General features: G+C 39.7%; 1 non-coding gene across 1 annotated transcript; it reads right to left on the bottom strand.

Moving 5' to 3' along the window:
* Positions 1 to 11,460: 11,460 nt before the first annotated feature.
* LOC133787599 (small nucleolar RNA R71) lies at positions 11,461 to 11,566 on the bottom strand. The gene has a single exon (XR_009872609.1). It is a non-coding gene; the product is annotated as a small nucleolar RNA R71 (small nucleolar RNA).
* Between the last annotated feature and the right edge of the window lie 12,989 nt (positions 11,567 to 24,555).

The following is a 24,555-nucleotide window of genomic DNA, read 5'->3' as shown; positions in this document are numbered from 1 at the left end:
AGTATGCAGAGGTTTATGTCCGAGAAATAGTAAGACTGCATGGAATCCCTAAGACCATAATATCCGATAGAGGATTGGTGTTTACATCAAGATTTTGGGGAAGCCTGCAGCAAGCTATGGGTACCAAGTTAAGTCTTAGTATGGCATTTCATCCTCAGACCGATGGTCAGTCCGAGCATACCATACAGATTTTAGAGGATATATTGCACGCTTGTGTACTCAATTTCGGAGGATCATGGAGTAAGTATTTGCCACTGATAGAATTCTCCTACAAAAATAGCTACCAGTCAACAATCGGGATGGCACCCTATGAGTTGCTTTATGGAAGAAGGTGTTGATCACCGTTACATTGGGACGAGGTAGGAGAAAGGCAAATTTTTGGACCCGAAGCTATTAGAGAAGCTCATGATGCAGTAGCGATGATTAGAAAGCATATGCTCGCTGCTCAGAGTCGACATAAAAGTTATGCGAATGCCAAATGGTGTGATGTGGAATTCAAAGTCAGAGATCAAGTCTTCTTAAAGATATCTCCTATGAAAGGTGTGAAGCAGTTTGGGAAGAAAGGGAAGCTTAGTCCCATGTTTATAGGTCCTTTTGAGATATTGGACAAGGTGGGAACAGTTGCATATAGATTAGCCCTACCGCCAGCTCTAGCAGATTGTCACAATGTGCTCCACATCTCAATGTTACGTAGATATATGTCAAACCCATCTCACATCCTCAAGTACGATACGATAGCACTCCAGAAAGACTCGAGTTACGAGGAATGACCGGTTAGCGCCCTAGATAGAGGGATGAAGGAATTACGGTCTAAGAGTATTCCGATAGTCAAGGTTCTATGGAGTAATAGTTCTGAATGGGAGGCAACGTGGGAGTTGGAGGAGGACATGTTAGCACGGTATTCAGAATTGTTTGGTAAGTAAATTTCGGTGACGAAATTCTTTTAAGTAGGGGACAATTGTAGTGTCCCAGATGGTAATAGTAGTTAGTAGTATGATAGATTTCGTGGAATTTGGTTCAAGCCGGGAATTAGTTGGAAACTCATAACAATAGTCATGGATTTTATAAGTTTAACCTATAGTTTAAGAATATTAATTATAACATAAGGTTTGATTAATATTGCTGGTCTTAGATATATATATATTTATTATAAACTAAGGTTTAGATAGAACCATTAAGAGCGTGACACTTGTCATAATCATGTTTATTAAGAAATTAAGTATTTTGATGAATAGTTTAATTAAAAAGAAAGATCTAGAAGCTCTAGAACCTTCAAGAAACTGTTAGGATCGTATTATGACTCAGTCAAAGCAATCTTCAGAGCCTCCAAGTTGCTAGTGTTACTATAGAGAGAAACACTTGGGTTTTGGGTTAAAGCTTTATTATTCTAAGCTTTTCTAAACACTTGGGAAGTGAGATATAGTAAGATTTAGGTATTGAGGTTAAGATCAATTCATAAGATCATTCAAGGTATTCGTATCCCTAAGTTCAGTTCTTTATGATTCTATAGTTTTCTTTTATTCAGATCCTAACTCTTGTTTATGATTCTTGATTAGGTATTTAAGTTTCTTGAAAACTTAAGGTTCTTCTTGGTAAGTTTCTTCTTTGATGGTTTAGTTTTCTTTTCATCTCTTTTCTTTAGAAACACTCACCATTCTTACTATTAGTTTTAGGAGTGTTCCAATCTCGTTCTTGTTCTCAAATATCCCAGTTTTTGGTAAGGAAAATAGGATAGATTTTATGTACTTATATGTTTATGTTATGATATGTTTATGTTATTATATGTTTTATGTTATGATATGTATATATATGTATAAATATGACTTGTAGTCATTTGGGGCTTATAGTTGCTTAGATTGCAAACCCCAAGATTATTTATCATTTTCATGGTTTAGAGTTATGATTTACCCTACCTTGACTAGTAGAGGACCTAGATGGGTTATCATATGTTGACGTCGTTTTTCATCAACTTAAATCACAGAGCAATTAAACAATATAAACTACGGTGCGAATGAATAGTAAATAGGAACAAGAATATTTTTACGTGGTTCAACAGTTAAATCTGCCTAGTCCACGAGTCTGTATTATTAAGATTCAGAGTTTTCTAGAAATTCTTCAAGGATGAATTGCCCAGAGTTTTCTCTCAAGATTTTCAGATTTTTCTCTACAAGTGGTCCTTCCTACTCTAATTATAGGGAAGGTTACAGAGTTCGTTCCCACATATTTTGGGAAGATATTTTGTATATCAATTTAAAATAATGACATTTAATGCTATATCTTCTATATACAAGGAAACATCCCCTGAAGACCTGGGAATGAATAACAAACTAAATAATATCCCCCTAATGTTGGGATTTTACAACAATAAATATGTCCACACATACACAACGTGCTATCTTAGGTGACTCATTGAATCTTCGAGATCAGCGACCGGCCTCGTGACTGTCAAGACTTATGGGCTTGTCATGAACTTGTCATCTTACTCCAAGACCTGCTCGGAGAAGATAAATACTATCGAGGCTATCACATTCGAGCTTGGACTTATTAAGCTCGGCCTGTTCAATCCGAAGGCACTCGATAACGGATGTATCCCGATGTCATGCCATTTTGAGCCTAGAAAGAATCCCGAGGTTACGTCTTCGAGATTGCCATATTACTTCAGAGGTTTTACAACTGGACCATGCCATGTATTTCATATATTTCGAGCTCATACCTGACGAATCCAATATTTTGAGGGCATAATTTCTGGTCTCGAAATCTGGGTGTAACAGTTTGCCCCCTCAAAAGTATTAGTTTGAATCCTATGAGAAGGAAACTTTTGAAATACTCCCATGGGGAACCTTACCATCAAATATACTCGAGTGTGGACACGTGTCAGTTGGGTATTAGCCAACAAAAGTACTTGAGTGCCTTGAAACTCTGCCCACGCCCGTTCGCCTGCCATCTTTATTGTATTATCACTTCACTTGTCCCTGGCCGTCAGATCTGATACGGAATCTGGCCAATGGCCCAGATTAATTCGACTCTTAACATTCCTGGGGACCTATAAATATATCCCCACACATCTTCCCCATCTTTCTTGTACGTTCAATTTCTCAGAGAGAAAAAACCAGAAACTTCTTTGCCCAGTTCTTGCATGTTCTCCAAGCCGAGAAGACAAAGCAACATTGGCATCTTTGATTCTGTGAGATCGTATTTGCAACCTCTTATACAATCATCATTCTCTTTGTTTCCGCCGATCATATTATGTAAGTTTTCTGTTCATGGCTCCATATGTCTTTCTATATGCATTGTTTTCATGCACGCTTATGTTGTTGCACCGTTGGTCCACTCGTTAGTTTAACGCACTAGAATGTTTATGCTGACAAATATTAGACTTAAGTTCTAACATCATGGGTTCCAAACCTAGATCATGTGTGAAAGATCCAAATATGGTTCTTTTACTGAGTTTTTGAATTTCGGATGACATATCTTGTACACCAAGATGTTGGGTACAAAATTAGGGCTTCAGGAATTGCACGTTTCCCAAAAATATCATTTTTTGAGTAACCGCCACCTTTTTTTTCCCTAATATATCAGGATCTCCCCTGACAAGTCCACCTTCCTTTCCTTCGGTGGAATGCACGCCCAGAGACTAGCCTCGTCCTTTGGATCGAGTTTGTCGTGTGACCTCGATCATTCGAGCTTAGGTCTTCTAGTTTTTTCATTATTTCCTGTTCACTTGGCCCTCACCCTTTTGCTTTCTTGTTAGATGCCCCAGAACTCGGGAAAGTGGTGGGGGTCAAAGCCTGCGATTCCTTATACACAAGTAACTCCAAGCTCGGAGTCTCCTTTCACTCGGAACTAGCGCTTGATCTAGGAGCACGAAATGAGGTGTGAACAAGAGGACATTCGAGATCACTTTTGACATCAAATAGACGGGTCGAAGAAGGAAAAAGGAAAAAACTAAGGGTCGCCCTCTATCCAGATTCAGACCCCGAGCCTAGACCAATCCCCTTCGACCCTACCCTCAAGGTCACAGTTGCTTTCAAGCTTGGTGATCTCCAGTTCTTGCTGATGGGGGAACCTTCTACCTCGCAGCCAACCTCCGTACCTACCCTGAGATAGGAATTTTTTGAGGCTGAGCACTATTGGAGCTCGATCTCATCATTAGGGCAGTTCTCTGACATTCTGGCCCTTCACAACATTGGACTGTCGGGCTCACTGAGGTGTCGAGCTCTGACCTCCCACGAACGAAGTTGCCGTGCTCCGAGAGATGGGAATCCTGATAGTAAGCTGAGGTATGTAGCTTGGAGCCAGGAGCACATGAAGGCGGGGGTTGTACTGCCTTTGAAGTCCTTTTTTAAAGACTTCTTGGACTTCGTTGGGCTGGTTATCTTCCAGCTGAACACCAATTCTTACAGGGTTCTGTCTGCCCTGAGGTCACTTTACCACGAGCTGAAGTGGAAAGGACCTTAACCTGAAGAGATCTTATATCTCTTTTGTCTGAAAAGCAATCCCTCCCGAGCTCAAGGAGGAGACGACTTCTATTATCTCTCGAGCTATCCCAAGGAGAAGAATATCTTTGAGGATCTTCCCAACCATCCTCTGAACTTCAAGAAGGCCTTCTTCTAGACAGATGGCCTAGCTCCATCTCGATATTATTCGTTCAGGCAAATTCGTAAGTATTTAAAAATTCTTTCCCTTTTGTGCTCGAGTTTTTGTTTAAGCTCGCGCTTAATACGTTAATTTTTCCAGCCAACTACCGTCATCCCACCCCCTCCAACGAGATGACAGAGCACAAGGAGGCTTTACTCCGACTTCCTTATGGAAGGAGGTCCCTCTCCTATCTCCTCCATGAGGACAAGCTCCAAGCCTGCGGCCTCTTGGAGGGGGATCAGTCCACATTTGACTGGTCCAATAAAAAGTATACCCAGTGGGAGCTAGTGCCTCTCCCAATCGACAATCTCCCTCTGAGGAAATGCTAAGCCTCCATCTCCAACTCGTCGTCGTAGGAGCCCGCGATTGGGGAACGAGGCTAATGATGAAGCCTCAAGCAGCTCGAGTGACAGAGGTACAATCATCCTTAGCTCGGATTTGTGGTCTCCCTCATTACTAAAGTATAAACCCGATAGATTAATATTATGCAAGGAAGATAGGAACCATTTCTATGTATGGACTTGGGTAGATGAGAGGGTACATAGGTTCGATAGTTGGCTCGGGAAGCATGACACCATGTATAGTCTGAACGAAGTATGGGATGGAACATCCGTTCAATACGGGATGAATGACTATAGAGACCTTTTGAGGTTGACTTCCACTTATAGGGAAGGTACTCCCCCTGCCTCTTCTGAAGATGGGGGAATTACGTGGTCGCCGAGCATGAGCTCAGGGGAGATTTCCAGTTAGGTTTCTCTCTGCTTGTCTTTTCAGTCTTTGTCTGTCTGCATCATGCTAACTTATTTTGTTATGGAATATCTCATAATGCGATGTGAATGTGCAGGTGACATAGATTTCGACCTCGACAACGTACTTGCTGGCGGCGGAGCCCAAAGGAGTAAGCTCCTGAGGGGGTCGCAGAGGTCAGACAGACCTGCTAAGGTCCTTAAGAGGATCGAGAAGACACCTCCTCCACCAGCTCCAGTTTCTCCAAGCTCAGTCGTGGATCCAAATCCTTAGGTTGAGGCATCGTCTACGACCTTGCCTCTTGCTCCTCCTTCGATCCAAGCCCACTCCACGCTCGGCCAACCTCCAAAAAAGTCCTCAGCCTCCAAAACGCATTTGCTGTCGATTTCTACTCACGTCGATGGGTATGTAATTGATAACGCAGTCGGACCTCATAGGGCTACGCTTGGCTCGGACGTTATGTCTCGGGTGGGCCAGAGTTTCGGCAGCTTCGACGCCCCTCATTGATAGTTCTTGAAGAATGCTCGAGACTGCAACACTCTTTATGAGAAAAGCATCGAGCTTACTACTGCGGTAATCATTATCATCTTGCTATTAGCTGTTTTTATACTTCATATTCTAATTTGATTTCTTTGTATGTCAGACTTTGGCTGTCTTAGATCATTTTAACTATAAGTTGAATCGCCGCTTTCGAAATCATGGAGGGCGGAAAAGCTCATCTCCTTGAAGAGTTTAAGGAGAAGAAATATTGGGCGGTTGACCTGGCCATGTACAAAATCTGGGCCAATAATGTCGACCTCGATACCAGCTTCTTAGGCTCTTTTGAGGCAGAATTTGTGGCTGAATGGCAAGCTCGGCTTGATGAGGAGGAGGCTGCTCGGGATGAGGCAGAGAGAGCCAAGGAGGATACTGATGCTGAGAAGGCCAAGGAAGATGCTGAGAAGGCCAAGAAGAATGCACCTTCTTCCTAGATCTTACTTCAGGGCTGCGTCTCTTTGAACTCCTTGTAATATTTTTTGCGTTTAATTTTTTTCTTTTTATGCCCCTAGGGCTAAGACAATTTTATAGCTCGCCAAAGAGCTGCCTTTTTATGAGCTATTTTCGAGCTCATATCAATGATATTTGCGATACCATTTTTTGACTTTATTTTAATATATTTGCTTAACGTTTCTTGGGTCAAAATATTTCACGCATTTTATATTAAAATGTCTTATATGTCTGTTTATTCATACAAACATTTGGTGGATTAATGTCTGAGGTTCAATGCATTCATGCACAGTTTGCTCGAAATATTCGCATCTGATCTCGTTATTTTTTCAAGGTCGGAGATTCCTTTTACCATGCACCTAAAGTTACTTATATGGCATGTAATGTAAATGGTTTAGTTATATCTTACTTTTTTAGTTACTTTCTCTCGTCCTCGGGTAGCTCCCCGAGGTTATGAGGTCAAAACTATCGTTGTGCAAGATACTCCAGCCTCGATCTTGACTTATCGCGAAGTGGGTTTATGTTCCAACTTACTGTCGATTAGTTTTAGCTGGTTTGTTCCAAACCTATTAAGGTCGTGTTTGGTTTGTAATCCATATACTTATCTTTTTAATCTAGTTCGCATATTTGGTTACATCCAAACACTTTTATCTTTTGATAATTTGGTTATGTCCAAACTTTCTTAGCTCGCGTATTTGGTTATATCCGATAGTTTGGTTATATCCAAACTATTCTAGCTCACACATTTGGTTACATCCAAACACTTATATGTTTTTCATATATGCTATTTTATTTTTTCAAGCTGATGGTATATGTACCACTAATGCCCCCTTAATATCCTATGAGTGTGACCATAGGTTATTTAATTAAGAGAGATTGCAAAAAATACAGCACATTAAAACGAAATCAAACATTATTCGAATAATTTATTAACAGGAAAATAATACAGATAAACAAGCATGGTTACAAGTGACATCATTCCTACACTAATTATAGTAAGGTCGTAGATGTTTTCTATTCCATGCTCGTGGTACCAAACTCCCATCCAATCTTGCCAACTTGTATACGCCAAGTCAGATGACTGATTCAATCTGATAAGGTCCTTCCCAATTTGGCCCGAGCACACCAGCTACTGGATCCCGTGTCACCAAGAATACATGCCTCAGCACCAAATCTCCCACGCCAAATTTTCTATCTCGAACTCCTTTATTGAAATACCGGGTAGCTCGCTGTTGGTATGCAGCATTTTTTAACTTAGTTTCGTTCCTTCTTTCTTCAATCAGGTCCAGATTTACTTCAAGCTGAGATTGATTCGAGGCTTGGTCATAAGCAAGGGCATAAATTGTGGGAATTTTGACCTCGATTGGCAACATAGCCTCGCAACCATATGCAAAAGAAAATGGGGTATGTCCTGTTGAAGTATGGGTCGTGGTTCGATATGCCCACAGAACTTGAGGAAATTCTTCGGGCCATTTTCCTTTAGCTTCTTCCAACTTTTTCTTTAACAAACTCTTTAGTGTTTTATTCACAGTTTTGACCTGCCCATTTTCCTGAGGATGAGCCACAGAGGAGAAGCTCTTTATCATCCCATTTTTTTCGCAAAAGTTAGTAAATAGATCGCTGTCGAATTGAGTACCGTTATTGGACACAATCTTCCTTGGAACCCCATATCGGCATATGATGTTCTTTACCACGAAGTCCAAGACTTTCTTCGAGGTGATTGTTGCTAGGGGTTCGGCTTCGGTCCACTTCGTGAAGTAATCTACGGCCACTACTGCGTACTTCACTCCGCCTTTACCAGTTGGCAATGAGCCTATGAGGTCGATTCCGCAGACCGCAAATGGCCACGGGGAGGTCATCATAGTTATCTCGGAGGGTGGAGCTCGAGGGATTGTTGCAAAACGTTGGCACTTGTCGCATTTCTTGACGTAATCGAATGAGTCTACCTTGATGGTAGGCCAGAAGTACCCCTAGCGTATGATTTTCTTGGAAAGGCTATGCCCCCCAAGGTGGTCTCCACATAATCCTTCATGAATTTCTTCTATGATTTTCTTCGCCTCGGGTGGAGTCACACATCAGGGTAATGGCATAGAGTATCCTCTTTTGGGAGAATGCCGGCCTCAAGGTATTCAACTATCGGAGTCATCTAGGTTGGCTCGAAATTGATCATGCAAACATCTTCCTACTCAGGCTCGGTTATGCTGGGTGTCGTGAGATGTTCGATCGACACGACATTCAACTCGTTGACCTCGGAGGATGTAGAGAGTCTAGCTAAGGCATCTGCGTTCAAGTTTTGTTCTCGGGGGACCTGTTCTATCACGTAGAACTCGAAATGCTCGAGTGCTGCTTTTGCCTTTTCCAAATATGCAGCCATTCTCGTCCCACGAGCCTGATACTGTCCTACAATCTGATTAACCATCAACTGGGAGTCACTATAGCAATGTATCTCTTTGGCCTTGAGTTCTTTGGCTATACAAAGTCCTGCCAGTATAGCTTCGTATTCAGCTTCGTTATTCGACGCTTTGAAGTCAAATCTCAAAGCGGAGTGAAATCGAATTCTTGCTGGGGTGATTAGAATTACACCTGCCCACAATCCGTTTTCATTGGAAGACTCATCAACATAAAGTTTCCATAGCTCGTGGGTCGGGGTTATAACTTCGTCGTTAGTCACTCCAGTGCATTCCATTATGAAGTCTACCAGGGCCTTTCCTCTTATGGCCATCCTTGGATGATAAGTGATCTCGAATTGTCCGAGTTCAACGACCCATTTTAGCAGCCGACCCGAAGCTTATGGCTTGGATAAGACTTGTCCTAGTGGTTGATCGGTCAATACATGGATGGGGTGCGCCTGGAAGTAAGGTCGGAGCTTTCGAGATGAGTGGATTAGGTTAAGAGCCAACTTCTCCATCAAGGGGGTATCTCGATTCTATCCCCAACAACCTTTTCCTGACATAGTACACAAGCCTGTGCACTTTCTGTTCTTCTCGGATGAGTACGGCGCTGATGGCGTGCTCAGTCGTAGCAAGGTACAAGCACAGAACTTCTCCGGTGATGGGTTTCGACAAGATAAGGGGTTCCGCGAGGTGCTTCTTCAGCTCCTGGAAAGCTAACTTGCATTCTTCTGTCCACCCGAACTTCTTGGCCCCCTCAGAAGGTTGAAAAATGGAAGATAACAGTCTGTAGATTTTGAGATAAACCTACTCAGTGTCGCCATCCTTACAGTCAAACTTTGGACATCCCTATGCTTTCGAGGTGAGGGCATATCAATCAGAGCCTAGATCTTTTCTGGATTTACTTCTATTCCCTGGGCATTTACAATGAAGCCTAGGAATTTTCTAGAAGATACTCTGAAAGAGCACTTCTAAGGGTTGAGCTTCATGTTATACCTCCGTAGCATGGCGAAGCATTCTTCGAGGTCGTCCACATGGTTATTGTTATGTTGAGATTTAACTAGCCGCATATTTAGGGATTTCTGCCATTTTTGGAAAAGAAACAACAAGAAAGAAAGGAGGAGAAACCAGAAGTTAGCCAAGAAAGGAGGAGGACGAAAGAAAGAAGCTCAAGCATCATTTGGATTTGTTCTTTCTCCTATTTCTAACCTTCATTTTATATTTTTTAAGTTGATTTCTGATCTAAATATTTATGGGCTGAATTGAATGTTGATTAATGTTCTTTAACTCAGCCATGAACTAATTTTTGTGTGGCTTGAATTGTTGATGAACCCTATGTTATAGTGTAGTAAATTCTTGTACCTTATTTTAGTGAAATCTCTCTTGTTCACTCAAGTGTGCTTATGGTTAATTTCTTGTTGTTGTTTGGCTAGCAATGGCAAGATTTCTTAATTATGTTTAATGCTGGAAGGATTAAATATAATGGAAAGAACTTGGATGACACAAGTCATAATCTAGGTTAGGTTATGTTAGTAAATAACATAGGAATGTGTTATTTTCCTTGTGTAACTTTTGAGAATTGAACCTTGAATTTGCATTCTTAAATCTGATTTGGCATAGGAATTTGTTTAATTAGGTAAAAGAATTAATATCATAAAATTTGGGAAAGTTTTATGAATGTTTATTGAATTCTTGTTAACCTGAGAGTTTCGCTAAAATATTGCTGCCGCAATCTGTTCAGGATAATTAACATTGGGGGAATCAGTAATTCGAGTCCATTTTACAATCCACATATTTCTTTCAAATTTCTTTGTTCAGTTCATTTTTATTTTCAGTATTTTTATCTCTTCAATATTTCATTAGCTTATAAACAACCCATTCAATTGTTAGTACTTTTAAGCTTTTTAGTAATTGTTTTGCCTATTTTTCTATTTTGCAGTCCTTGTGGAGACGATTTACTTATCACTGTATTACTTGTGTGATTACGTACACTTGTGTAGTTAAAATCAATTAAAATTTATGACAACAAGTTTTTAGCGCCGTTGCCGAGGATTGGAATTAGAAATTTGTGTAACATTAATTGCTTGCAATTTATTTTTTCTTTGTTGAGCTGACCTTGCTTCCTTGCTCTTGTGTTTTCTCAGGTGATCCACTGTATGAACGAGCAAGAAGACATTGAACTACCTCCTATTGACCCTGAGATTGAACAAACAGTTAGAAGAAGATTAAGGGAACAACGGGCTAAAAATCGCCTTACTATGGCTGAAGAGGTTGAAGGAGTTGAGGGTGCTAACAATGTCATTAACGCGATTGCTATGGTTGATGATAGAGAGAGAGCAATAAGGGAGTATGCTGCCCCCAGTTCAATGAGCTCAATCTGTGCATTGTTAGGCCTGAAATTCAAGCACCCCAATTCGAGTTAAAGCCCGTGATGTTCCAAATGTTGCAGACAGTGGGTCAATTTAGCAGGCTGCCTACTGAGGATCCTCATCTTCATCTTCATTCATTTTTGGAGGTGATCGATTCTATCAAGCTATAAGGTGTGAGTGACGAGGCCCTAAGGTTGAAATTGCTCCCTTTCTCTTTGAGGGATCGAGCAAGAGCTTGGCTAAACACCCTTCTTCCCGACTCGATGAATACATGGAATGAGTTGAGTGAAAAATTCTTGATGAAGTACTTTCCTCCTTCCAAAAATGCCATTTTCGTAATGAAATCATGTCTTTTCAGTAGCTGGAAGGTGAATCCTTTTGTGAAGCTTGGGAGAGATTTAAGGAGTTATTGAGAAAGTGCCCAGACCATGGGATTCCGCATTGTATACAAATGGAAACATTCTACAATGGGCTCAATACTTCCACTCGCATGGTGTTGGATGCTTCAGCTAATGGGCTATTCTCTCCAAGTCCTACAATGAAGCCTATGAGATTTTGGAAAGGATAGCTAGCAACAATTACCAATGGTCCAATGCTATAGCCTCAACAAGTCGAAAAGTGGCTGGTGTACTTGAAGTGGATGCATTGAAAACTTTGACCGCTCAAGTTTCATCAATGACTAACCTTCTCAAGAACATGAGTTTTGGGGGAATGGTACATCCAGCTGCTATGGGACAAGTTGTTGATGTATCTTGTGTTTATAGTGGAGATGGGCACACATTTGAGAGTTGTCCTTTGAATCCCACTTCGGTTTGTTATGTGGGGAATCAAAATGCCAACCGTAATAACGCATATTCGAACTCTTATAATCCGAGGTGGAGGCAGCATCCAAATTTCTGATGGGGGGCAAGGAGGTAGTTCAAGCGAAGCACCAATGCAAAACAAGCCTACATATCCATCGGGGTTTTCTCAACAACCACCAAGAGCTCAACCACCTCCTCCTCAAGTGTCTCAATCAAGCTCTTTGGAGAGTTTAATGAAATAATATATGGCCAAGAATGATGTTGTGATTAAGAGCCAAGCGGCATCCTTGAGGAACCTAGAGATTCAAGTGGGGCTGCTAGCTAATGAGCTAAGGAATAGACCACAAGGCACCTTGCCTAGTGATACTGAAATCCATGGAGAGATGGTAAGGAGCATTGCAAGGAGGTTACCTTGAGGAGTGGTAAAAATCTGGAGTGGACTGAGGATAATTCTAAGAGAAACAGTGAACCCACTTCAATCCAAAGTAGTGTGGAAAAGGAAGACAGAGTTGTAAGTTCGAAATTGTCAAATGCTGATCCTAAAGCAATTGCTGCAGCAATTCCTCAGCAAAATGTAATAGAGAAGCCTATGAGCAAGCCACCCCCACCATTTCCTCAGTGATTTCAAAAATAGTAGCAAGATGGTCAATTCTGAAAGATTTTTAGATGTTTTGAAACAACTTCACATCAATATATCGTTGGTGGAAGCTTTGGAGCAAATTTCCAACTATGTGAAGTTTTTTAAAGATATTTTAACCAAGAAGAAGAGACTTGGAGAATTTGAAATAGTGGCTTTGACTAAAGGTTGTAGTGCTATATTGAAGAATAAAATTCCTCCTAAATTGAAAGACCCAGGCAGCTTTATAATTCCTTGTTCTATTGGTGGTAGAGATGTTGGTAGAGCACTTTGCAACTTGGGGGCTAGTATCAATTTGATGCTCATGTCGATTTTCAAGAGGTTGGGAATGGGAGAAGCAAGGCCGACCACAGTCACTTTGCAACTAACAGATCGTTCTATGGCACACCTGGAAGGAAAAATTGAAGATGTTCTAATGCAAGTTGATAAATTTATTTTTCCGACCGATTTCATCATTCTTGATTATGAAGCGGATAAAGATGTTCCTATTATCTTGGGTAGGCCATTTCTAGCTACCAGGAGGACTTTTATTGACATAGAAAAAGGGTGAATGACCAATAAGTGACTTTTAATGTGTTCAATGCTATGAAGTTTCCGGATGAGATTGAGGAATGCTATCGGTTGAGTGTAATTAAGTCAATTGTAGCTGAAAAATTCCACAATGAAGCTTTTAAAGATGGAATGGGGGTGAGGTCACTTGAAGAGCTTGAAGACTTAAGTGAACAGGGAGAAAGCCAAGTTACATGGGTTGAGTCAAAGAAGCCTTTACTAAACTTAGGAGGTCGTTTGAGTCTTTGGACTTGTCGTAAGGGAATTTTAAGCCTCCTAAGCTCTCTATTCAAGAGCCACCAAAGTTAGAGTTGAAGCCTTTGCCTAATAACTTAAAGTATGCCTATTTGAGAGATAATGAGACTTTGCCTGTGATTATTTTAGCATGTTAGGAGCTGAAAAAGAGCGACTGTTGCTTGATGTTTTGAAGAGATACACAAGGGCCATTGGTTGGACCATGGCAGATATCAAGGGTATAAGTCCCTCATTTTGTATGCATAAAATTCTATTGGAAGATTGTTGTGATAATTTTGTTGAGCAGCAGCGAAGGCTTAATCCTATCATGGAGGAAGTGGTTAGAAAAGAGATAATTAAATGGCTTGATTATGGAATTGTTTACCCAATTTCGGATAGTTCTTAGGTATGCCCAATTCAGTGTGTTCCTAAGAAAGGTGGAGTCACGGTGATGGCTAATGAAAATAATGAGTTGATTCCCACAATAATAGTGACGGGGTGGCATGTTTGTATGGACTACCGAAAGATGAATAAGGCCACTCGGAAAGACCATTTCCCGCAACCATTCATTGATCAAATGCTTGATTGGTTGGAGAGAAATGGCTTTTATTATTTTCTTGACGGGTATTATAATCAGATTTACATTGCCCCAGAAGACGAAAAGAAGACTACATTCACTTGTCCTTATGGCACCTTTGCCTTTAGAAGGATGCCGTTTAGGTTGTCACTTTCCAACGTTGTATGATGGTGATTTTTTCAGATATGGTGGAGAAGTCTCTTGAAGTCTTCATGGATGATTTTTCAGTATTTGGAGAGTCCTTTGACACTTGGTTGGCTAACTTGGAGCAAGTCTTGGCGAGATGTGAAGAAACAAACTTGGTACTCAATTGGGAAAAATGTCATTTCATGGTACAACAAGGCATTGTTTTGGGCCATAGAATTTCTAACAAGGGCATAGAATTAGATAGAGAAAATCTTGAAGTCATTGAAAAATTACCATCACCTACTACAGTCAAGGGGATTAGAAGCTTTTTGGGGCATGCGGGCTTCTATAGGAGGTTTATTAAAGATTTTCAAAGATTTCCAAGCCCCTTTGTTCCTTACTTGAGCAAAATCGAGCATTTAAGTTCACCAAGGAGTGTCACGAAGCATTTGTGACTTTGAAGAAAGCTCTTATCACCGCACTTATCATTGTAGCTCTGGATTCGTCTCTTACTTTTGAATTGATGTGCGATGCTAGTGACTTTACTGTTGGTGCAGTGCTTGGGCAGCGAAAAGAGAAGGTGTTTCATTCCATTTATTATACATACATTAGTCGATGCTCAATTGAACTATACCACCACCGAGAAAGAACTTTTGGCGGTGGTGTTTGCTTTTGACAAGTTTAGAGCTTATCTTATGGGGACTAAATTGGTGGTTTATGTTAATCATTCATCGATCAAGTATCTAATAGCCAAGAAGGATGCTAAGCCAAGACTTATACGATGGGTGTTGCTTCTTCAAGAATTTGACTTGGAGATTCAGGATAGAAAAGGAACGGAGAACCAAGTGGCTAACCATATATCTAGACTTGAAGCTGGAAGTGAAAAGGTGAAAAGCAAGGTGAAAGGCCTATTAAAGAAACATTCCCCGATGAGCAATTGTTGGTTGTGAACCAAGTCACTACATCATGGTACGCTGATTTTGTCAACTATTTGGTGAGTGGTTTACAACCACCTGATTTGAATAGGTAGCAGCTCAAGAAATTATTTCATGATGTGAGATATTATTATTGGGATGAGCCCTAAATGTACAAGCAATGTCCAGATTCAGTCATGAGGTATTGTGTGCCTGAGGATGAAGTTTCATGTATACTAGAGCATTGTCATTCAGCTCCTCATGGTGGAAATTTTGGTGGGCAAAGGACAGCAGCTAAGGTTTTTCAATTGGGGTACTTTTGGCCTTTTATTTTCAAGGATACTCATGACTTTGCTAAAAAATGCGATCGATGTCAACGTGTTGGAAATATTTCAGCAAGGAATGAAATGCCTTTGACTTGCATCCTTGAAGTGGAATTGTTTGATGTTTGGGGAATCGTCTTTATGGGGCCACTTCCACCGTCATTCAAAAATTTGTATATCTTAGTGGCGGTTGACTATGTCTCCAAGTGGGTTGAAGCAGTGGCAAGTCCTACCAATGATTCCAAGGTGGTCATGAAATTCTTACATAAGCATGTATTCACTCGCTTTGGCACTCCAACGACGCTTATAAGTGATGAGGGCACCCACTTTATGAACAAGATTTTGGCGGGTTTGTTAGCCAAATATAGTGTCAAACACAAGATTTCTACAGCCTACCACCCTAAAACAAATGGTCAAGCAGAAATATCCAATAGGGAGATCAAAGGAATCCTAGAGAAAGTGGTGAATCCTAGTAAAAAAGATTGGTCTCAGCGATTGGATGCTCTTTGGGCCTATAGAACGCCTTTCAAAACCCATTTGGGAATGCCACCATATCATTTGGTTTTCAAAAATCTTGCATTTGCCCGTTGAATTGGACCATAAGGCATATTGGGCCACTAAGAAGTTGAATATGAATCTCCAAGCTACTGGAGAAGCTCACAATTACAATTAAAGTAGTTGGATGAGACCCCATTGCTTAGCTCAAACCAACAACACAAACTCTGAGATTGCTCCTGGGTAACTGCTTCTCTTATTTTGCATTGTAACTTTGCAATTATGCCTCTGCTGTGAATACTGTTGGGCTATTTTCCAGTGCATATTTGATCTTGGGGGCAACCATTGGAAAATTTGATGGCAGTATTGTTCAGGGTTGTTGTACTGCTATGGTGATCTATTGTTTTGTTGGCAGTTTGGGGGGTGATCTGTTGTTTGTTAGCAGTATTGTTCAGGTGTTCATTGAGAAGCAGTGTATTTGGTATTTGGGTGATTGGTTTGCTGTGTTGACTGATTTGTGTTGTATCTAGTACCTTTTTTCCCAATATGGCCACAAAAACACGAGCTCAGAGAAGGAAATCCAAACCACGATCTACCCCACCACCAACTAAAAAGTGCACCACTGTCCCAAGATCTACCCCGCCACTAGCCAAAATGAAATCCAAACCAACCTCTACCCCACCACCAGCCAAATAGATTCCCTTTGTCCCAAACACTACCTCGCTACCTTTGCCTTCCCCAGCCACTGTCAATGACCGTACATGCACCATCACCAAGCCAGCAACTAAGACAACACCAACCATACCAAAATCCAAAAGGCTAGGCAAGCCTGGATCAGCTGCACCTCTACCCAAGGCACAAAAGACCTCCGCTACCACTAAAGCGATGCCCAAGCCCAAACATACTTCTGTAACGACCCCAAGCACCAAGAAAATCTGGTCCCTTCAATTCCTACTAAGAAATTTGTTTATGCTCAATCCAGGGAAAAGTATGAGTCCATTAAGACAAATAAGTTGCTCCTTGAAAAAGGATTTTTGCCTACCACTGTTAAGGTGCCAGCCTTCATCAGTAATGTTATTGAGCAACACAATTGGGAAACTTTCTATCAAAAACCAGGGCATGTTATCATTCCATTGGTGCGTGAGTTTTACGCTAACATGGCATCCTCTATGAATTCTGAAGTGATCGTTGGAGGCAAGGTTGTTTCATTTTCTGGCGAGGCTATTAACTCAGTATTTGGGTTGGACAGTTTTGAGTGCGCTGTTTATAATGATATGGTAGTGGCCCCTACACCAAAATTTTTTGGCAAGGCACTACAGCTTGTCGCAGCTCTTAGCGCTCAATGGGTGTTTCTTCCAGTGGTGTGCACACTTTATTGTACACCTCTGTTTTACCTGAAGCTGGAGTGTGGTTGCATTTCCTCAAATGCCACTGCTGCCTACCACCCATGACACTACAGTATCCAAAGAGCGGGTACTTATGTTATATTGTATGTTGGCCAGTTTGAGTATTGATGTGGGCTAGTTGATCACAAGGAAGATTGTTAGTTGTGCCAAGAAGAAAAAGAGCAAGTTATTCTTTCCATCGCTCATCACACAGTTATGCCTTCGAGCTGGGGTACCTTCTGTGTCCACTAAGGATGTGCTATTTGAGTGTCGGGACATTGACTTCGCCATCATTAGTCAGAGTCGCGAGCCTGTATCTGCAACTAGGCCATCCATAGTGCTTCCAACCACTTCGCCCCTTGCTCCCACACTCGCTGACTTCCTTGCTCAGCAACAAGAAATTATTGGGTGGATGGTGTCCCTGGAAACTCAGCAGCACATAGCGAAACTTCACCAAGCCTACTGTTGCCTTTCCTGCTTTCCCCAGAGCCATTTTGGAGAATTGAATCGCTTTGGTTGTTCATGATGACCCTATTCCTTCGGATGTTGATTCCGAGGAATAGGTGTGGGGAGCCTCTTTAACCCAACTTTTGTTCTGTCTTTAATATTCTGAACTTCATTGTTGTTTTGGATTATCCTGTTGTTTACTTTTATTAGTCTCTTGTTTAGTTTTTTTATGTTTTGTCCTACTGTGTTTAGTGTCATTGTCTTGTTGTTTGGTTGCTCTTTTGAGGATAATCTTTGCTTTTATTAGTGTTTAACTAGGGGGCTCGATGATGACTTTGCAAAACTTCAAATATATAATCATTCTAAGTTGAAGTTGAATGTCTTTCTTTCTTATTTTTTAAACAAAATTCTTTGGGTATGAATGTTGCTAGCAAATGATTGATGAGAGTGTTTCTCTTTTTGGTGTGTGCATAGATTGATTAAACATTTTTGAGACCCTAGAAAGAGCTAGTTTCTTGTGAGAGCTTAAGTTTTTTAGAATTGCTTAGTGATTTTCCCTGAGGCGAAATCCTAGACAACACCACATCGATGACATGATTTAGGCCATCCTTGGACCATTTGAGCCTTTGATGCCTACCCTTTATGCAATTTTATCCCTAGTCACCCTGTTGAGCTTCAGTGTACTTTTCTTGCTTAGCCACTTATTAGCCTAGCTACATATAATAACCTCTTTTCACCATACCCTTTAGCACCTTGATCTTTATCAGATTTATTTGTTTTTATATTTTGGAGGGTTGAGAAGAGTAAAGAGTGTGAGAGGCATTGGGTGAGCGTTTTCATTTTCTTCTTTTGCTTTTTTTCACCATTGGGGACAATGTTGAATTTTAAGTTTGGGGGGAGAGTGTATTCTCATTTTTTTTCCCTTGTTCTCTTGCCATATAGTTGTTTATCCTCATTCTAAAAAAATAGAAAATCCAAAAAGAAGAAAAATATTCAAAAGTAAAAAATTAAAGAGTGTACTCCCTGGCATCAAAGAAAAGTTAAAAAAAAAAAGTAAGTATGTGTGTCAACAAGTTTGGGGGAGCAACTCTTAAAATAAAAGAAAAGTTTTTTTTTAGTTTTTGTTTTGTATGTTTGTAATAAAGGCTAGTGGCAAGAGTTATATTTTGTTGTGGAGTGTTTCTTGGGAAAATTAATGTGCATTGATTTAGGTCCTAGAAAGATTGAGGTGCTTAGGGTGATTTGAGCCAAAATTTATCTCTCTTATCCTACCTTCACCCTGGCCTATCATTACAAGCTTGATAAAGTCTTATTGATCTTTGGTGTGGTGTTTGTCTACATTAGTGGAGAGGGAATCACTAAGTAACTTATGGAGGCATTATTTAAGCTTTAGGACCAAGGTCTGGTTTGATTTTTGGTGATTGAAAATGTTTAGGAAGAGTTATGCATGGACTAAAGGGAGAACACACTTGATTCATAATTGGCAGCAACATTAACACTTGAAGAATTTGGTTTAAAGCTTGTGAAAGATTGAAATGCAGCTTCTCTTATTCAAAATAAAATTTCCCGAGAGCCTTCCCCTTTTTACCATTGGCGAAGAAAAGTTTGTCCACTGTCGTTGTGTCTTATTTTTGTTGTTTCCTTGTTCTTTTGTTGTTTAGTTTGTCCCCTTTGTATCTTTTTGTTATTTGTGCTTTATTTTTAGATTCATCACCCGAGGACGAGTAATGTCGTAAGTTTGGGGATGTGATAACTCTTGAATAAAGAGTTATTTCATGTGCTTTTGAACTTATAATTGTGGAAAAATCGTGGGTGATGTTAGTTTATTATTAGCTTTTGTAGCTAACTTTTGTGTTTTCATGATCTTAGTTAAGTTTAGTTTTTTTCTTTTTGTAGTTTTCAATAGCTAATGAGTTGAAGACAATAGTTTCATGGATAGATATGTGAAACTAACATGTGAACTAACAAAGAATGAACTAACATGTGAAACTATTTCATGGATAGTTTCATTCATTTGTACAAAGAAAGAACTAACATGTGAAACTATCTAAGTAGAATTTTGATTGCTGAATTAGGGTTTGCAGCAGCAAAGCATATTTTGCTGAAGCATTTTGATCAGGTTGCTTTTGGACACCTAGGCGTACTTGGAAAGTCAATGGATGAGCTGGAATAGTGGCTGAGGTGGCAAGTACAGAAAGCATGAGGCAAAAATTAGAAGCAAATGTCAAAGGGAAAGAAGAAGGACACCCACGTATATACCAAAAGGAGGAGCAATATTGTAGTTACATGACCGAATTGGTAAACCTAGATGTACTTAGAGAAGGGATAGACGCATATTGAGGGAGGTCTGCCATTTTTGGAAAGAAACAGCAAGAAAGAAAGGAGGAGGACGAAAGAAAGAAGCTCAAGCATCATTTGGATTTGTTCTTTCTCCTATTTCTAAACTTCATTTTATATTTTCTAAGTTGATTTATGATCTGAATATTTTTGGGCTGTATTGAATGTGGATTAATGTTCTTTAACTCAGACATGAATTAATTTTTGTGTGGCTTGAATTGTTGATGAACCCTATGTTATAGTGTAGTAAATTCTTGTCCCTTATTTTAGTGAAATCTCTCTTGTTCATTCAAGTGTGCTTATGGTTAATTTCTTGTTGCTGTTTGGCCAACAATGGCAAGATTGCTTAATTATGTTTAATGATGGAAGGATTAAATATAATGGAGAGAACTTGGATGACACAAGTCATAATCTAGGTTAGGTTATGTTAGTAAATAACATATGGATGTGTTATTTGTCTTGTGTAACTTTTAAGAATTGAACCTTGAATTTGCCTTCTTAAATCTGATTTGGCATAGGAATATGTTTAATTAGGTAAAATAATTGATATCATAAAATTTGGGAAAGTTTTATGAATGTTTATTGAATTCTTGTTAACCTGGGAGTTTTGCTAAAATAATGCTGCTACAATCTGTTCAAGATAATTAGCATAGGGGAATCAGTAATTCAAGTCCATTTTACAATCCACATATTTCTTTCAAATTTCTTTGTTTATTTCAGTTTTATTTTCAGTATTTTTATCTCTTTAATATTTCATTAGCTTATAAACAACACATTCGATTGTTAGTACTTTTAAGTTGTTTAGTAATTATTTTGCCTATTTTTCTATTTTGCAATCCTAGTGGAGACGATTTACCTATCACTGTATTACTTGTGTGATTATGTGCACTTGCGTATTTAAAATCGATTAAAATGTATCACAACAGTATTTTTGTGAATTGCCAAAATTTGAGTGGGCATATACCAAGTGGTAGTCCTCAAAGGAAACTCTTTTTTACGTTACTCCATGAAAGTCAAGTTCCGACAAAAGCAAGTAATAATCTAAAATTGAAAAACAATGCTAGGGTCATTTATGAAAGTAATCACGTCAGACTGAATTAATTTATATGCAGTAGTACTTTGCCTCGCCAAACATATCTTTTTCTAGAATTAAGCTGCACATGGTGCTTTTGAAGACTTCCAACTTGCCGTAGTAAACCAGATTGTAGCTGAAATGAATTGGAAATGTGGGAAATTAAAATAAAGATGTGTATAGTAAAGCACATAAAATATATTAATTGAGCAGACACAAAAGTCAAGTATAGGATCCCAAACCTTTGGTCCAAGTAGAGGCTGAACATTTACTTGACAAACAATCGTCGAATTGTCTCATTCAAGTGAAAAGACTCGAGCACCTTTTTGCTCGTACTTGAAAATGCTTCAAGCACTTTCTCACCAAAAGGATGGTTTGGACTACTACTATGAAATTTATGAAACCCAATCTAATTTAGCCTCAACATCGAATCCAATTAAATTATTAATTGCATTAGTTCATTTTTTAAATCATTTTTTTATTTTTAATTTTCAATATCTAAATTTTAACATTAAAGATAATAACACAAAAATAAAAAGAAATTGGCATGAAAAAGCACTTGAATTAAAAAGAAACCAATTAAACAAAAGAAAAAAATACTACAACAAGCAATTTGATGGTATTTGTGATGCTATTAAAATCAGGAGTTTGTATATAAGAGCTGATCCACCTGATTGTAGCGTTTAATATAAACTTTATGTCATATGTTAGAGAAATGTAGAACGCATGGAAAGCTATAAATATAAACTTTGGGACATATGTGTCTCACTTATAGTCTTAATATTTTATTTTGATGTAATTGGTTACAGGATTGAAAATGATTCAAATGATGATATACATGATGAGTATGTTAAACATACCATTATAAACGACATGGAAGATGATGAACTTATTTGTGTCGGTACAAGAACAGTAGTATACCATTATAATAACTTTGTAGTAAAGGAACCATGTAGAAATTCTCCTCATACGGGATGCAAATGTATACAAGAAATACTTGAGGGAAATGATGTATGTTATCATGAGAAATTTCAGATGGAAACACATGATTTTGTTAAATTATGTGATAGGTTAAGAAGTTATAGGTTAAAATCTTCTAGAGGAGTTATGCTTGAAGATGCAGTAGGCATGTTATTGATGACTTTAGGACATGTTGTTGGAATGAGAATAATAGAAGATAAATTTCAACATTTGGGAGAGACGGTGAGTAGACATTTTGACATTATGTTAGAAAAAATGATTGCATTTGCTTTCGATGAAATCAGACCACCTGAAAATTATAAAAATATCCCGCATTACATCTGAAATAATAGTAAATATTGGGCACGTTTTAGGGTTAGTTTTTTTTTTCCTTTTAATTGGCATAACTTTTGTGTGTGCTTACGTTTAAACACAATTTTATTTGATATCTAAACTTAATAAGACTATATTGGAGCTATTGATGGGACTCATTGTTGATGATGAGAACTCGTTAATGATGTTAGGTCGGAAGACTCAAAGGTTAGTAAGAAAAGAACTTAGAATGGACTTGAATTAAATAAGTGTAGAGCAATAATGGAGTAAAAACTCGTATATTGCTTAATAGCATGAGTATACAATGAATTTTCCAAAACCCCTCTCAGGTAAAGTAGGGTCATATTTATAGGCGAGCACTATTGGCTCCAAATACATGGTGGTCTCAAAGGGAAATGAGGACTAATTTGTAGGCTGCATGCAATCGTGGAGCAGGTGGTAGTGGTACCAGAGGAGTGGTGTTCAGTCATAGTACATGTAAGAGGTTTGCAAAATTAATCCTACCATGGTACCATGTCGTGCCTCTACTACTTGTTGGGTACGAACCTCATAGGCGTGCTGGGGGAGTCCTTACTCTATACCCTTCTTGTCTTGCCACTACTGACAAGGTACGAGACTTGCATGTGTTTCTTCCATACTGGTATGGGAGCTTTATCCACTAGACCACTTTTCGGGGTTGTATCCGTGTCTTGAGCTCCTCAAGACTTAGCGAAGTGAGGGCATTCAAAGATTCTTTTGGAAGCTTTGTGTGGGGATACATATGGGAGGCGTGCCCTGCTGGTGACACCTACCCTGCAAAATAGGGCAGAGCCTCATGAACGAGGCGCATATCTCAAAAATGTTTTGGAAATGATGGGCTTTTGAGTTGGTTTATAGGGGCCTGATTCGAGAGGTCTTATGTTGGCGCTTACGCACGAGGTGCTTTCTTGGACGAGGTGCCATCCTTGGTGCGAGGCACAAGCCTAGTGAGGTGTGACTCTCCCTTCGCATGAGTCGCATGTCTCGTGAGGCACCATCCTCGATGCGGGTTTACAGTCCCATGAGGTGTGAGGTGTCTACCTTGGTGCGAGATGCGAGTCTCGCAAGCTTTGCATGAGGCGTCTACTTTGGTGCGAGACACGGGTCTCTCGAGGTGTAGCCCTGCCTTGGCGTGAGATTCCTTCCTTCGCGAGGCATCTCCCTTGGTGCAAGATGCGGGTCTCGCGAGGTCTGACCCTGCCTTGGTGTGAAATGCCTTCCCTTCGCAAGGCGTCTCCCTTGGTACGAGATACGATTGTCACGAGGCGTGACCCTGCCTTGGCACAAAATTCCTTCCTTTGCGAGGCGTCTCCCTTGGTGCAAGACGCGGGTCTTGCGAGGTGTGACCCTTCCTTGGCACAAAAAGCTCCCTTTGCAAGGCGACTCCCTTGGTGTGAGATGCGAGTCTATCGAGGGACCTTGCGACAAAGTACCCACATTTGCAGAGGCAAGAGTCTCAATTTTGGACCTTGTGAGGTATTGGAGACAAAGAGCCCAGCTTGGGAGCATGTCAAATTTTTGCATCCACAAACCCTTAGCCATTTATTTTAACAAGGGATCAGACCTTTCTTCCTTGATGGATTTTCGGCATCCACACTCATGTTCATGAATCACTTCCAATAAATGAGCAAATCTCATATATTGGTAGGAAGGGATATGATACACAAATAATTATGACTGCTTGTGAATTGTATATGTGTTTCACTTTTGTATGGCTTTGATGGGAAGGAAGTGCTCATGATACACATATTTTTTGAGGCACTACGAAATCCCAACATTGAATTTTCTAATCCACCACAAGGTGTTATTTATTAAGAACTTGTATATACAGACGCATATTCTTTTGAATAATATTATCTAACTTTGTGAATTATTATTGTAGATAAATACTACTTAATTGATGTAGGATATCTAAAATACCAAGGTTATTTAGCTTCATATAAAGGAGATGGATATAACCTTCCAGTTTTTCATAGTAGTGGTCAGCCAAGAGGAATTCGAGAAAAAATTAATTATTTGCATTCTTCGTTGCGAAGTGTAATTGAGTGAAGTTTTGGGGTGTGGAAAGCAAAGTGGAAGATCTTGGATCGCATGCCTCCTTGTGGATTCGATAAGCAAGTAGTGACTTCCATTGCTACAATGGCTTTGCATAATTATATAAGAAAAGAGTTCATTGCTGATTTTGAATTTCAAACCAAAGATGAAAATGAAGAT

This window comes from Humulus lupulus, chromosome 6 (assembly GCF_963169125.1).
Source record: "Humulus lupulus chromosome 6, drHumLupu1.1, whole genome shotgun sequence".
NCBI lineage: Eukaryota > Viridiplantae > Streptophyta > Magnoliopsida > Rosales > Cannabaceae > Humulus > Humulus lupulus.
This window is presented reverse-complemented; position numbering and strand designations above follow the sequence as displayed.